At 43.3% G+C, this 16,198-nt stretch overlaps 1 protein-coding gene across 1 annotated transcript in view; it reads left to right on the top strand.

The window, feature by feature from the left end:
- LOC109477080 (voltage-dependent calcium channel subunit alpha-2/delta-2-like) overlaps nucleotides 1-16,198 on the top strand; it is a 91,359-nt gene that overhangs the window by 244 nt on the left and 74,917 nt on the right. The gene's annotated exons all lie outside the window — the stretch shown is intronic.

The following is a 16,198-nucleotide window of genomic DNA, read 5'->3' as shown; positions in this document are numbered from 1 at the left end:
TGAAGTGTGTGTAAGTGATATTTACATACATACAAGACATGTTGGGGTGGCTCAATGCAGCAGGGTCCTCGTCAGTTCAGATTTGAACTGGGCGAGAGACCCCGCCTCCACTGCACCAGGCTTTGTATCTATATCTGTATAGCCGGTATAACCGCCCTTCGGCGTAACACCAGCTTCGCAGGCACGCGTCGCGGCGGCAGCTGGCTACGAAAGACTTGTTACACCTAACCCATGAACATCTAACTCTAAACATTGTTTGAAGCTATCTAATGATAATGCCCCTACTGTATGTAGTTGATGACAGCGAGTTCCACTCTGCGATAGTTCTAGGAAAGAATGAATTTTTGAACACCTCAATCCTTGGTTGATAACTCTGGTACTTGAAGGCATGGCTCAAGTTCGTTCCATTCCCTGATGGTGCGAGGGTAGAACGAGAGCCTGTAGAAGCTTTTTACAAGGTTCTTGCTGTACTCAATATTCTCCATCGTCAAGGGATCCCCGCCTTTGTACATGTTCACCATGCCTTCCAAAGATACATTCACGGACCCAATAACGATATGTGGCCGGGCCGATATTCCCTACAGCGTCAGGAGGACGGAGGTTTGCCCCGGAGGTGACTGCATGTGTCTTTTGTAATTCTGCTGCTCTCGGCAGTTTTTTGTTCCCTTGAACGTGACGTTGTTGGAATATCGATCTCAGCGAATTGACTGCACGAGCTCACTGAAACAGAGCGGTACACGGTCAGACAAATTCCTGAAAGCACTGCGTCAGCACTTCAACCTTTGTTTGATTTGTATGTCTTGGTGGACCAGATTAGCATCGCAAAGAAATACACCTCCAATGGGACAACCTCTCTTCCTTATGCATGGCTCAATATACTAAAGGTCTGACTGTCTTTAAAGGCATTCAGTGCAATTTCGGGGCGGATTATCGTGGAAGGTAGACGTAAGATACAGCAACATGTTTTCACGTTACAAAGTTCATAGATATGCACATGAATCTATCATTGGCGGTAGCACTTCAAGATGGCTTTGATATATGATTTGAAAATTCAACAAGGTTTTGTGCAAGTTTCATTAAATCTTGTCATCGGTGTTGGTAGTAGAAGTCATTATGAAAGCACGTCTAAACTTTTATTTTGAACACCACAAGAATTATAATTTTGCTGTTCTTTAGTCTGGTGGATGCTGCTTGTATCTGCAGTTGAGTGCAATCATAACGCATCAGGTGTGACCGTGCACTGTTAACAGTCGCGTGGCCCACTGACCGGATTACACACTCTACAAGCTTACCGGTGACCTACATGTCACAACCACACACAACCTCTTCACTCATCGGTAATACAACATTCGCGCCTCCAAATTAGAGAGTACAACGGTTCAACGCCGCTCTAAATACAGTCCTGAAGATCAGAACACACCAACGGTTACCAACTTATTTTCCCTGAAACTCCAAATTATTCGTGCACCTTACGTGTATTTCTGCACACTTCTACCTGCATGTGTATATGTATATGGCAATTTACATGTAGATGGCTGAGACGTCCCAAAGGGCCCAATCACGCCTGACTTTAAGGTACTATTGTCCTCTCAAGTAGGAAAGGCGGCTGCAATGGCGTAGATCATACTAGCCGAAACCTTGGAACTGCCGTTGATCACAGGTATTTATATCAAAGTTCCTACGGTCAAGCTAAGTGTTCTCTATGTTGTTGATTTAATTAGGCAAGCTCTTTGTAAAATCCCTTTTCTGAAGTAAATTTTGTGTAGACATGACGGCATAACCCCGACGTATTTTGCTATAGAAAGGACCTACTTTGGACAATGCATGTGTGTACGGTCACAGCAGCAAATCAGCTTAACAAATGATTACATTTGATTATTGTCCTTCCCAGAACGCGTAACATATTGAGTGGCAGGCTACACAACAGATGGCGAGTTCCTTCGAATGGAACCCTGTATTTGCCCTCCTCCTCGTGAGAATACCCCGATTGTGCCACTTCTAATCTCGTCTGTGCCGCCAGTCTCTGTCGCCTCCTGCCTGGGGCGGTTTCGTGTCACCTCACAAACCTTTCTGACTTCTAAAAGCCCGAACCGCGATGAAGCTCACATACACTGCATCCGTGATTGTGGGTATGGGGTGGTGCGAGGTACATGTAGCACCGGGACGTCCATACGTTCAGCTTAGGTCACATTTCCAAACCGGGACCCGGCCGGGCTGTTTGTATAAACGAAAAATTAACAATTCATGTCAAAAACATACAGAAACAGTGCCCATGATTATCAATAAAAACTTTTCTGTGTTTTGTTGTCTTTTATATCGCACTCTTCGTTCCCAAAGCTGCCCGGCCGGGCCCCGTGTGGGAATTGTGACCTCAGCATTACTACCGAGCCTAAAAAGTACATACATACAGGCCTGATGGAATCAGTCATACTCCGGGCCGAGTTTTCTTCATCTTGTTACCGGGGCACGACTCCACTTCACTCCGGCTTCACCCCAACTCTTTACGGTTCTCTGATACTGCGCGGTCTTACAATTTCGCGAGTCGACCCTTGACATGGATGAAAATATGGTACATGTAGATGCTTTCTTTGCAATCTTGACAAAGACGCGGCAGGATTTCTGACGCTCGTGTCATCCACTACTTTTTCAAAGCACGTTCTTATGTCTGTCATAGACTGAAACTTTTCATAAGCGTCCGTCAAACGATATACTTACAGTTACTTTCTCGTCTGCTTATAATTGAGATTGTTTATATGAATGAGTTCCGAAGATTGAACAAGCATGATATTTCATACCCACACACAATAATAATGTAGAAAAAACATTCCATTGTTATTATTCGGTTCGTTTGACAAACTACATTTCAGTAATTACATAGTGATTGTCAGCATTTGCTGATATGCTATTGTCCTGATCTGCTGAGTAAACTGGACATGTATGGAATAGGAGAATTGCTGAATATGTTTTTGTTTTGGATCGGGTCAGTCTTTTGATGTTTCTGGTCACTCGGCCTGTGATCTTTAGTCTCGTTGGTGGTTGCCATTCTCCGTATTCGGAACTCACCAAAGTCTTGGCGAATTTCAAGTCGTGTGTTTGACAGAGGCCAAGGCATTGAAGTGCAGTGGATTGCCCAGTGCACGCGTTCCCTGGTATTTCACAGCAAGCCCGCTTTTGGATACGTTGAAGTTTATCAGCTTGAGTTTTTGTAAGAGTGACAACTTCGACCCTGATCACGCCTTGGGATTAATAGCTGTTGGAGGCACGGCGCTAAAATTAGACCTCCTTTCCATTTGGAGCACTGAGCTGGCTCCTTCACTACTAGAATCGATCTCACCATTATGGATAGTAAACCTTCGCTAATTGCTGTCCTAGAGGATGGCGGGGAGGGCACCAGAGGAAGTCCGGTAGCGGCATTGTTTCCTCTTATAAATTCCGTTAGTCATTGCCATTTAAAACGGTCGTTGCCATATCACAGAATGGCAAACTTTAAGTATGTTAGAGCTCACTGATGTTTTGTGGCGTAGAGGATTAGGGTTTTAGGATTAGGCTTTTTGATCCGGGTTCGAAACGAGCTAGTTTTCCTTCTTTCTTTTTACTATTTTTCACGATGATGTTGTACATTTGCAATAAAATATTACATACGGTTTACATGCCTTTGCCCGTCACAAAGTTATGATAAGCTTGGATATGGCATCGATCATTCAGCAATATGACGAGGATTAGGGTTTCAGGATTTGGCTTTTTCACCTGGGTTTGAATCAGAGCGTGTTTTTTCCACTATTTTCACGATGATGTCGTACATTTGCGATAGAAATATTCTATACGGCTTACAGGTCGTTGCTCCTCAAAAAGTTATAATACGCTTGGATATTGGATAGGTCATCGACCATTCAGTGATATGACAGGCTACAGTTTCAAACGCCGGCGGCAGTTTACGAGTCGGAAGCACGTGTCGCAGTAGAGTAAGACTCAAACTATAATACCGCAGGCCTCGAAATTAACTGTTCTTCCTATTGTCCCAGCACTGTCCCAAACATAAAGTTCAATTGTCCCGAAGTGAGGATGAACTGTCCCAACCTGTTTTTTTTAAAGTATTTCAACTGGAAGTCAACTTGTTTTGCTGTGTAGACAGGAATTTTCAAAGGGACTTTTCCGGATCCAAACGCCAGAACGTGTGCCTGATAAACAGGAGAGGGGCTGACATTCTGAAGTTGATTGTCCCAAAAATGTCCCACAGTATCTTAGCTGTCCCAGCCTAAATTTTAGTGGTCAGTGGCCATTGGACTACCTTTAAATTCGAGCCCTGATCTGTACTTGTAGTCTTGTACACGTTATGAGAAAGATGGAGAAGCATAAGCTCTGTCTTTACTTGTTGTGCCTTTTACGTCTTTACTGGTAGGAAGTGGATCACGGAAATATGAGTATCCCTAGGAATGGAGCTTAGGGGGGTAGAACGTATAGCCCCGCCAGAGGGGTTTATGACAGATAAAAGACATCCTACATACATCGATTGGTCTTACCAAACTTTCAGGAGCTTCAAGGTTTATGTTTGCTTATCTGTGGATAATGCTGTAAGATGAACGTGCTTGGATGGGGTGGGGTCTAGCATAGGGCATTCACCCAAAGCAAAAATATACATGCCTTCAAGTACCAGAGTTATCAACCAAGGATTGAGGTGTTAAAGAATTCATTCTTTCCTAGAACTATCACAGAGTGGAACTCGCTGTCACCAAGTACAGTAGGGGCATTGTTATTAGATAGCTTTAAACAATGTCTAGAGTTAGATGTTCAAGGGTTAGGTGTAACAAGTCGATCGGTGTAATGTAGCCAGCTGCCGCCGCGCCGCGTGCCTGCGAAGCTGGTGTGTTACGCCGAAGGGCGGTTTTACCGGCTATACAGATACAGATACAGGTATGAATTTTTTACACGTATGTGTTATCTACCATAGACAAACGCAGACCCCGGGATATCTTATATTTGCGTACTTCAAAGACTCCAGATCGAATCAACAGAAGCATTTATCGTATTATCTACATGCCGTTATCAGTACTTGTACTGTTATCTGTGCAAGAAAAGCCCCAAGGTAGATAGATACAGTTGGATCGCCATCCTTCAGGCAGTCTTTTCTGCCAGCCACACAGAAACCAAAGTTGATGTAGTGTTTTATGAAACGTACCGACCAAATGCTGTATCTTACAGGTGGCTTGAAATGCACCCAATGCAATTTAATTGTGTAAAACAAAAAATATATTCTGGATGAGGAAATCTGTCTGATACTGACATTTACTTTCATTTCTTAGCACCTGTATGTTGTACTTCAGTTCATACTTGAAGCGTTTGAAATAGCCCCAAAACAAGTTATGTGAAGAGTACCTTTATTTTTGGGTGCCACTCATAAATAGCTAGAACCAGCCTACGATACAAAACAACTTACTACATTAAAGGAGTGATCAGTTTTGCCGCCCTGAAATTGTATTGGATGCCTTTAACATCAGCGAAGTAATGTTTAAGGGACTTAGTTTTCAGTACTATAGCTTTTATAACTTTGTCTTACTAGTCATCAGCATTGAGCATAAGGCAGTATAACTTCTGCTAATAACCATATCTCTTTTATGACAACGCCCAGGACATGACTCACTGACGCCTGATGCTACATTAGGTCGCCAATGAACATGTGTCGAACGTAAAACCTGTATGACCGAAAACGAAGTATTTTATTTGAAGCTTAACTCTGAAATCTTTTATCAGACCCTACAAAAATGCTGATGAAGCCTGTAGCAACGACGTCACGCCCATATCTGATAATCTCACGATAAGAACATTTGACAGGTCAGGCTAGGATCTGCTGTGCTCGTAAGTCTTACGTCTTAACTTGTGTGGGTGCACAAACGTATGCAGATATCATACTTTAAAGCTATGTCTCATGACGAAGATCCGGCTCCTCAGCTATTGCATGTCTCCGTTGTCGGTATCAGATATGATCTCATATCTCACTGTTTTGATATCCATCATTCGCTCATCATTTGCTAGCATATGAAACATGCATGTTCCTTACAAATACTTAATCCTGATCTGTATCATGACACAGCATGCGACAGTTTACGTAACATATGATAAACATGTAGGCTTTACTCCTGAACTTGTTCTTTGCTTCGGAAACCAGGTCGTATGATAATCACAAACATGCATATACCCTACAAATACTTAATCCTGATCTGTATCATGACGCCGCATGTGACAGTTTATACGTAAGATATGATAAACATGTGGGTTTTACTCTTGCACTTGTTCTTTGCGTCGGAAGCCAGCTTATATGATAACTTCCCACCGCCCACCGTCGTTGAGTATCACGACACAGCATGTGACAGTTTACGTAAGATGTGATAAACACGTGTATTTTACTGTGCTTGTTCTTCGCGTCGGAAGCCAGGTCGTTTGATAATCATTTCCCGCCGCCCACGCGAAGCGGCTAATCAGCTAACCCGTCAAAGCTGCTCGCCCAATCCGGGCATGTTGGTTAGACCTACTGACCCAACTGATAACGGGACTCAACCTTCACCCTTCACACGTCTCAATGTACGAGGCAATATGAGTTCTGCAAAATCCATCTACTTACTAGTTATCTTATTTCTACGTTGGATTACTCTTTTTTTTTACCTGAAATATTATCATCATTTGATGTTTTGCCAAACACACTTCAGAGAGGCCACGTGAAAAGTCTACTGAGGAAGACCAGAGTGAATTTAAACATGTAACTACATTCATGTACCACCAAATATGAACTTTCGTGATGGCAAAACACACGTTTTGGTTACCCTAAGTTATCTTGATTCAGTTGCACAACTAGTTACTTAAAAGTTCTATTCATTATTAGTGTACCGATTATAGTCTGCTTCTTTCTCATTAACGATCATATCACGTTATATTTGTTACATTATGTTTGAGCCTTCCCTCAGGAGTCTTTAAAAAGGGTCTGCCGGCAATATGCACTTCCTGGTGAAATAAAAAAAATGAAATGAAAAATAAAGATGAGCAGCGCCCCGCCCACCCCATGTTCAGATCCCGTCAATCAACTCTCGCGAGGATCTACGTGAGTGAAACAAACCGTCCATTTTCCCGTACTTGTTGGGTTACGGGGTCGCCGGAATTTCGGAACCCTCAACTGGACTCCGTTCGTGCAGAACACTTTATTCTGACGTCACGGTTATTACGGGCACTTAACGTGTGTGGAAGCCGTCTTGGCGTGTTCAATATTTGATGAAGGGGGCCCGAAGGCCTGCCTCTCCACGGCTAATGGAGAAGAGGTCGATGCCGAAAAAGTCACGGCATGCATCACAAACTTGTTCATGGAGGAAACTTTGTCGAAACGACTTTGCATTGGTGAAGTCATGATTTTAATAAGTAATATGTAATATGTGCACGCAATTCAGCCTGTGGCTGCGATGTGAAACATACCAATTGTACTGTTTATTGTATTTGTGAAATAAACCAATATATGGACTTAAGACGTAAAGAAAGATAACCAGGTAGAATATCTAAATCGTTCTCAACGTGTTAGATAGAAAAACTGCACGGCAAAAAAATCCATTCTTTAAGCATAGCTTAAACCATGCGTAAAGGTCACGTTACTTCCTTCGCGCGTACCTTTACGCATGTTTAAGTTATGCTTAAAGATAGGATTTCGTGCAATGAATTTTTTTCATCAAGTAACTTCCTTGATGGAACGTTAATCATTCCACACAGATCAAGGCGATTGTGTTCTTTGCAAATCCATCAAATACATTTACGTAGGGAAGTTCGATATTTCTTTTTTATTTCCTTAGCCTTGCTTCGGCTGTTTTGTAATCTACCTACTGCTATAGGCATATTGGCTTTCCACGCTGCTTGGTTAAAATTTCATATCGCATGTCCCGTTATCTCGTGATCTTTCCCGCCGAGGCATTTTTACCTGGAAAAACGCCACAAAGAAGGAAATCCGTTGATGTAAAGACATCTAAATGCCATCTTCATCAACCTGGCTGCTTATCTCATTCCTAAGGTAAAGGTTTGGGCGCGTGACGAGTTACGATGTTGTTACAGTAGACCCCTGTGGGTCAGGGGCATAACGATGGCCATTAGTGTCCCTTTGTCGCCGGCATTAATACTTAATGTCCCGCCCGCCCTAGGCACGCGAGCAACTTTTGCGCTGAGAAAATCCCTGGCGGAGTTTTTCTCATCTCCTCCGCACCTGATGCCGCATATCTTCCTATTCCCCCCGTGAGGAGACCGGCCACGTGTTGACATCAGTGCTGAGATAGCAGTTTTACGTCTCCGCACGGCACACGCCGCAGGCCCCGGCGGTCTGCCGGTACAACCAAACTCCAACTCCGACTACTAAACAATTTAGATGAAAACGCCGCCAGGTATTCTGCAATCAGAAATTGCCGTCTCCATCCTTAATAGGTTTTTCCACCTGGCGCTTGTTTTCGTTTATTGCCGTCCTGGGAAGCCGAGCGCCGATAGGATCGCCGGGTTGGAGAGTGTTTAGTTTTGACTGATGGGCACTTACTGATCATCAACCACCTCCGGAGTTCTCACCTACCAAGGACATGCACCATGCTGGTGATAGGTGCTTATCCTAGAGCGCTCGTGTAAAAATACGCCTAGCTGTTAGACCTGGATAGAACGGGGACATTCTTCGACTGAAAGTATATCCACGATCCATGATCATTGTATGGTAGGAATGTATGAGAGGGTAATAGATCATCACTACACGAAATACAACCTTTAAGCACAGTTTCAAGCATACGTAAATGGCCACTAGATTGAGGAAAACAAACCTTTACGCATGCTTTAAGGTGTTTTGAGTATAAAATTTCGTGCAATGTTTATGCAGGCGAAAGATGTAAGGTATTATAGTTACGTATTATAATCACTGACAACAATTATAAACCTCAATTTCTTTGCCAGTAGGCTTCACTTTACGTTTGAAATCCACGTGTCATAAACTACTACATTAGGCAATCATTGGCGCTTTACCAATTCGTTACAACTGGTGGTATTGCTTGTGCTTAGTTTAAGTTTCTTTTAGATATGATTTCATAACTTCTTAAAGCTTTGAAAGTTAGACTAGGGAGCATCATGTGCAGCGTTCTCCCTTTAAACGCTGATTGGTGTACTTTATTCGACTGTCTCTACGCTCGGCTGCTTACAGCATTGCTAGCCGGCAATTCTCGGCTTTGAAGGCCGCCCAGAAATACCGTTCCATGCCCCCTAAGCAATCCGTGGCTATTCCTAACGTTCTCCAGCGGAAGGAAGATATCTTCAGGAAACTGTGTCGTGGTGAAACGGTCACATGTGCTCAGGGCCAACCCTCTAGTGTCAGTTAATTCCTATAGTGTCAAAACTCTACTTATTGCCTCTTACCAAATGTACAAGACAAGATCTTCACTGACAAGACGCTGACTCCTGCATCAGACGTACACAATCTTTCAGCATCTCCAGGGAAGTGCCTTAAACAGTAGAATGTCCTCCGTACACCTTCGCTACCCCGATGTGAAGTATTGGAATTGAATGCGTGAATTACCTGCACCCATTTTCATTGGGAGGGGGTCCCCCCTGGAGGCTAGCAACAATCAAGTACAGATTGGACTGCCTCTGCCGGGCGCTCTGTGATTGATGCTCCCGACTGCTGGAAGGATCATTTTTACGATTGTGGCGTGTTCAGCAGCCTGGCTTTCCAACGCCGCCAGAAATTACGAGCAATTGGAGACAGCGTTTTATTCCTGTGGAATAGGCTGATTATGGGGATGGCAAAAATGCATACCAGCGATTTGCACATTTCGGGCGGGAGGTTGCCCTTGGAGTAATGTGATATGATGCCAATAGGTAACGGTATTGCACCGGGTGCCAAGTGGGACACGTTTCTGTCTCAGACTCTTTTGGCGAGAATAAAGACTGAACTGTTTTCGTCTACATAGGTCTGATTCTTCTTAAAAATTAAAAAAAAGACGGTATGTTGCTCCTAACTTAAAAAATCTTACAAATCTTGCTTGAAATGTAACATAGCTACAACATCTATTGCGCTCTATATCGTACAGTGTTCGTTCGAGTAGAATAAGCTGAGTGTTTGTTAATCAATCAAATGCACATCAATTAATAATGACCTTTCCCCCTTAAATTTTCTGTAAAAAAAACAACAACACACAAGTGGCGGAACCAATGTTACACGCTAATTTAATTTATCGTAAGCGTATTGACAGCTTATCATGAAATTTCATCTGTGTTGGTAGTAATCATAGTAAAACGTTGAACTATATTCCAACACACAATTTACATAGATCAAATTTTCAGCGACCACTGTCACCTTCATCAGGATAATTAATGACCAATCACTTCACAACGTGATCTTGCGAGAGTATTCTGTATCAGTATAGCCGGTATAACCGCCATTCGGCGTAACACACCAGCTTCGCAGGCACGCGGCGCGGCGGCAGCTAGCTATATCACACCAAACGACTTGTTACACTCAATCTTTGCACATTTAATTGCAGGAGTTATAATAGTGATGATGCCCCAACTGCGCTTGGTGGCAACGAGTTCCATGGCCAGTCAACGAGAGTTCTTGGGAAATACGGATTTTCTTGGTTGATTGTATTGACAGCTTTTTGCCACCGAAACTGGTTCCACTGTGTTAACTTCATTTGGCCCTATGAAAGTGGTAACATTTTATCCAGCAGGCCCGGCGCCAGAAGAATTGAACCGTGCGCAGCTCTATTTCTGCCTTTAATCCCAATCCCCGCGGCCTACCCCCCGATAATGTGATAATCTTTACAATACGCTTATAATGGCCGTGCTATCTCCCGGCTTTTAAATCTCACGTTAGCTCAGGAGTCGAAGCCTTTCAGCCAGTGCAAAGAGCCGGCAGTAACTAACAGAGAACACGGAGGTGGGCCTTCGTAAAGCGTTACGCGCGCCGGCTCTTGTGCTTAAAGTGAGTCGTTAAATTCGTTTTTTTTACTTTTCCTACGTATCAAGACATGAAGTTGACTTTCCCACTAACCTATCTTCTAGAGGATGCATCAGTCCTCAGCTATGTTAATAGATATATGATGTGAAGAAGGCATTAGATTGGAAGATATTGGAAGATATCCCCGTTAAATTTTCGAAAAAAAAAAAGACATAAAGTTTACTTTCCAACTAATCTATCTTCTGAAAGACGTGGCAGTCCTCAGCTATGTTAATGGGATGTGATGATGTGAAGAAGGCATTTGATTGGAAGATATTGGAACTTATCATTGTGCACTGCGAACTATAAAACGACACCTCGCATCCAGAAAACGACTTGCTCGTGTCCAAATAGCCCCTGAAACGCTGTGATCGATCTAAAAAGAAATAAGCTGAAGACGTGAACGTGACTATATCATGTTTGCATCGTTGAATAACCGTTATTTTTAAAGGCTGTTGTAAAAATTTGTCGGTTGGAATGGAGTACATGTCGGCACGTGTTGGTTCCCGCCGGGGGCGGTTTGCGTGACAACGGTCTATTGTCCCGGGGAGACAGGCGGCGGAGTCTCCTACACAACAGTTAGGAACGGAAGTTTTAACACCTGGGGCGTCACGTCACGTGGCACAACCGTCAGATCAAACTTTTTTCCTCATTCATCATCCTGTGGTAAAAAAAAGCGTTGCGGGGAGTACTCCAGACAGGGGTGGTACAGCACTAGCCTTGGTGCTGAAATTGTGGTGGTACTTAAAAGGCACCCAAATCGGCAGTAAAGGTGGATTTTCAAAGTCAATTTTCCAGTCATTTTTGTATGTGGTAAGTTGAATCAACCCTATCCCATAGCATACTGTGAGGCAAAAACATGTGATGTTGCTGACGGAAAACTGTCGCTTGTTGTCTATCGTAGGCTGGTTATAGCAATTTTGTTGGTGGTAACATAAAATAAAGGGACTTCTCACGTAAGTTTGTTTTGGGGCTATTTCAGACGCAGCTGTTTCTAATGCCTGGCGAAATGGTAACATTCAAAAACAGTAGTAGCAGCATTTTGTGCTTGACTCAGCAAATAACCGCTATAGTGTCCGACGCAAGCAGTTTAGTGTAGATAGACATATCTGCTGCAGTGACTTTTTTTTTATATCTGACAAAACCGTAACATTCCGAAACAGAAGTAGCAGTATTTTGCTTGACTCAATTGACAACGGCCATAGTTTACGGCGCAAGCAGTTCAGGTTTAGAGAGAAATATCTGCAGTGACTGTTTGGTAATACCTAACAAAATCCTAACATTCCAAAACAGACGTAGCAGCATTTGTGCTTGACTCAATTGACAACCGCCATAGTTTCTGGTGCAATCAGTTCAGGTCTAGAGAGAAATATCTGCAGCGACTGTTTGGTAATACCTAACATTCCAAAACAGACGTAGCGGCACTTTTGTGCTTGACTCAGCAGATAACTGCTAACAGTTTACGGTGCAAGCAGTTCAGTCCACAAGGCTACACCTGGGTTACAATTGAATAGTCATGTGGCGGCGTGGAGCCCGTATCATGAATGCTGATGACACTCGGTAGGAGATAGAATCTGTGGGTAGAGCCATTGTCAGCCATTAAAACACGGACGACCTTCGCTGAGAAGAACGTAGCAGCACGTTGCAGGTTGTCGCGTGACGTTAATCTACGTTGCCATGGCAACTCAGACGACAGTTAAATGCACGGACCCACGTCATCGCCTAATTGCATGAGCCGTGTCGCTAAGACAAATGTTGGGGCTGCGCGGCTTATCCTTTTGGCAAATCCGCGGAAAGAAAATGGAATTACAACACTGGGGCTTTCAATATAATAACAACTTCACTGGAATTGTATGTTACATTGTGGTTTACATGTAGAGAATATGCGCCGATTCGACCATGTCTCTTTTTCAAATATAAGTGCATTTTATGTTCAGGTTCACACCATGTAATCCATGTATCTGTCTAGGTCTTTACTATATTGTACAGGATTTGTATTTTTTCATGAAGATAAAAAGTTGACGTGTGTATTTGAGCTATGGGATTTCGGGGCACAGCCGTCCTAATTTGATTACTCGCCGCACCCACGGGCTATTTGTTCCAAATTACACGCCAAAGGCGGCCCTCTCAGAAAGCTGTCTCTCTTTTCTGCCGTCTAGCAATTCAAATCGCCGACCCTAAGACTCCTGAAGGCCCTGAAAGGCCCGTTCGGCGCTGGCAATCTGCCCGGGAGAGCAGAACGCCCTCAAGACGCATTACCTGCGCATAATAGGGTCGGGCAGGGGGTCACCCTGCCATTTGCAACCATGCGGCTGGGGTCTGGGTGCGTTAGGGCCGCTTGTAGATCAATCCTGCGGTACTTCACATCATAGGGCCGGCGCTGTCAGACCTGATGATATAGTTAAGCGTAGTGGAAGGCGTTGTGATGGGGCCTGGTCAGGACACTTCGGGCAGGTTGGCGGCAACTACAGTCAGACTAGGGGATGATTTACATGTAGACGTCCTTTGTGATGCAACACTGGTCTTGTGGGGTCTGAATGTGTGTTAGTTGTGTGTAGGATATTGTCAGGTTTTGATCATTGTTTAGGTTCGTCTGGAAAAATATTTTTGTGTACTAGATAGAATACTTATATTGAGCCTAAAATGTAGGTATAAATACCACGCAAGTTCGAATTTGTACTCACACAAATCCACGGCCCAGCATCCGACATTGGCCATCAACATTGGCATACCGTATATCGTATAGCTCTAAAATGATATCCATACGCACTTTTTTCTAGGGTAAATGGCACTATCAAATTGCGAGTGGAACTATTCTTCTCGACTACAGTATATGTTTCAACAGAATGTGGTTCAAATTGTGAGGGATGAAGGTGTTCATATTTGAACCTCTCCAGATTTTCAGAAATACAACGTGGTCGTTGAGCATGTGTGATGCCTTTGAGTCATCATTCAAGCACTTGAAAACGTACGTAGAGCACGATTCAACCTCAGATTTCTTGTCGTTAGATTTACGCTATTCAGAGAAAAATGACCTGCGGAATTTTTCACCTGTGCTCGATGAATACGTGACCTGCAAAAATCTACTCTACAAGCAAGGGTTTAGGCTTAGAATTATTTTTGACATGTTATAGGCGTTTGTATCGAGCTGTCTTTTTTGTACAAGGAATCTTTTTTTTTGTTTTGCTGGCGAAAAAAAATGCCAGTAGAAAAAAAATCAATGAAAACTCTTAAAACTCTGCAAAAATAAACCCAATCCTAAACCTCTGCTTGGAGAGTATACAACACCAATCCTCCATATGCTGCCTTAGCCTCCTGTAATATTATTGAAAAAGTCCTCCAAAGCCATGAGAGATAACGGCGATAACAATAAAACACGTTCCGCTCCGTGAAGGGCCTTTAGGTGGGAGGAGACCGGGAAATTAAAGCTGTAAACCAAAAACTCGCACCACGGGCCGACAATCGGTGGGCGGAGATCGGCACAACTCCTTCTTGATGATGTCTTCTTCACGTCTCCGGGAAATCTTATCTCGCGAAGATCCCCCTGGAGATAAACTCGGGATGAAAATCGACGCAGTAATGGGATCTATCAGATCTGAAAATGGCGTACTCGCCCCGGTATGATTTGTGATTTTGGGCTCCTCGTTAAAATCGTGACTCGGGCATATTTGTAGTTGCGCTGTCAGAATTATTCACTGTCATACAAAACACCAACTCAACTGTGCTGTATGGACGTTGGGTCTTCGAAAACTTTGCATTTTCTCTTATGTTTACCATTGTAGAGTGGAAACATATTGTTTTTATTCTGTTTCTTCTTCTGTTTCTTCTTTTTTTCTTCTTCCTCTTCTCCAAACGCATAAGGTCAATGACCTTAACCAGACACCTATCACCATGGTAACTGGTGCTGTATAACACACCCTGTGGTGCTGGATTGCATTATGTAGCATTTAGCAGGACAGAGTTCGAGAGGCTGGTCACTATATATAGGAATGTATTTACGTAAGAATAAACAGAGCAATAGTTTGCTTGGCTAGACTATGTGAAGGTAAGTATGTTTCCTTTCTAGTCATCGTATTTTGTTACAGTATGTAAATTGTAGATAGACAAGGCGTTGGGACACAAACGATCGACAAATAGTTATCCAATTTGTTACACCGATGCGATCCCTTTTCAGTCCAAGAATCAAACGTTTAAACGTGACAGCTATATCTGCCTTTTGTTCTCAATGAACAAAGGATTCAATGTTACTAGATATGCAGCTCAAGCGTTCTTATACCATCTTAAGACATGGGCGCCTCCTCTAGCTACACTATAAACCGAGTGTGATGCAGTTTTGGTAGGCAGGTGTTATTGTCAGGTAGGTTATAACCCATGCCAGTCAACAGATGCTATGGATATCAATTCACAGTAGATATACGAACGTTTATTACTGTCTCACTGGGTTTTATGCCCGTGCATACAGCGCCGATATTAATTGAATGGTTGGGAATTGCAACTATATTTTGTTTCGGCAGTAAAAGTAATGGAGTCTCGGTTGCAGGATTGTTGTCACGGGAGTTCGGCTGAGGCTGATGTAGCGTTGTAAACATTTCCTTCCTGCAAACCTGGGATCGCGTGGCGTAATGGTTGCAATGGGTGTTTGGACCGGAACCCATAGGTCCTGGGTTCGAATCCACCAACATGCCCCGACGTTGTGGCCTTGGGAAATGCACTTTAGATGACTTTCCTCACTCTACTAAGGTCAAAATAAGTACCTATAGCTAGCTTTGGTTAGGGACGTCCCTTGGATAGGACGTTAAATGGGGGTCCCCTGTTTGGAGAGAGACACACCCCACGCACGTTAAAAGACCCCACTACACCTTTCGAAAAAAAAGCAGTGGTTTGAACACCTTCAAATAAAAAATCTAAGACAGAGCGAAAGATTTGAATGTTAATCCGTTTGCCACATTTACTCTCCAAAGAGTGATTGTCAAGTTTTCTCATTACTGTCGTCTTTCAAGGCATGAATTCTTTTGCACTGTCAGTCTAAATGTTATAATTTAGTAATTCATTAAGTACATCTTCATCCCGTCTAACGCGATCACCCTTACTCAACTGGAAAATAAAATCAGTTCAGGCGTAAGTCAAGATGGGTACTGACGTATTGACGTTTGTACTTTATCTCGAAAAGATTTGGATCCAGGCGTGGTATTCTTTGTGGTGTCCGGACCA

Source organism: Branchiostoma belcheri, unplaced genomic scaffold (assembly GCF_001625305.1).
Source record: "Branchiostoma belcheri isolate BF01 breed outbred unplaced genomic scaffold, Haploidv18h27 scaffold4, whole genome shotgun sequence".
NCBI lineage: Eukaryota > Metazoa > Chordata > Leptocardii > Amphioxiformes > Branchiostomatidae > Branchiostoma > Branchiostoma belcheri.
Note: the sequence above shows the minus strand (reverse complement) of the source record. Positions and strands in the feature narration are given on the sequence as shown.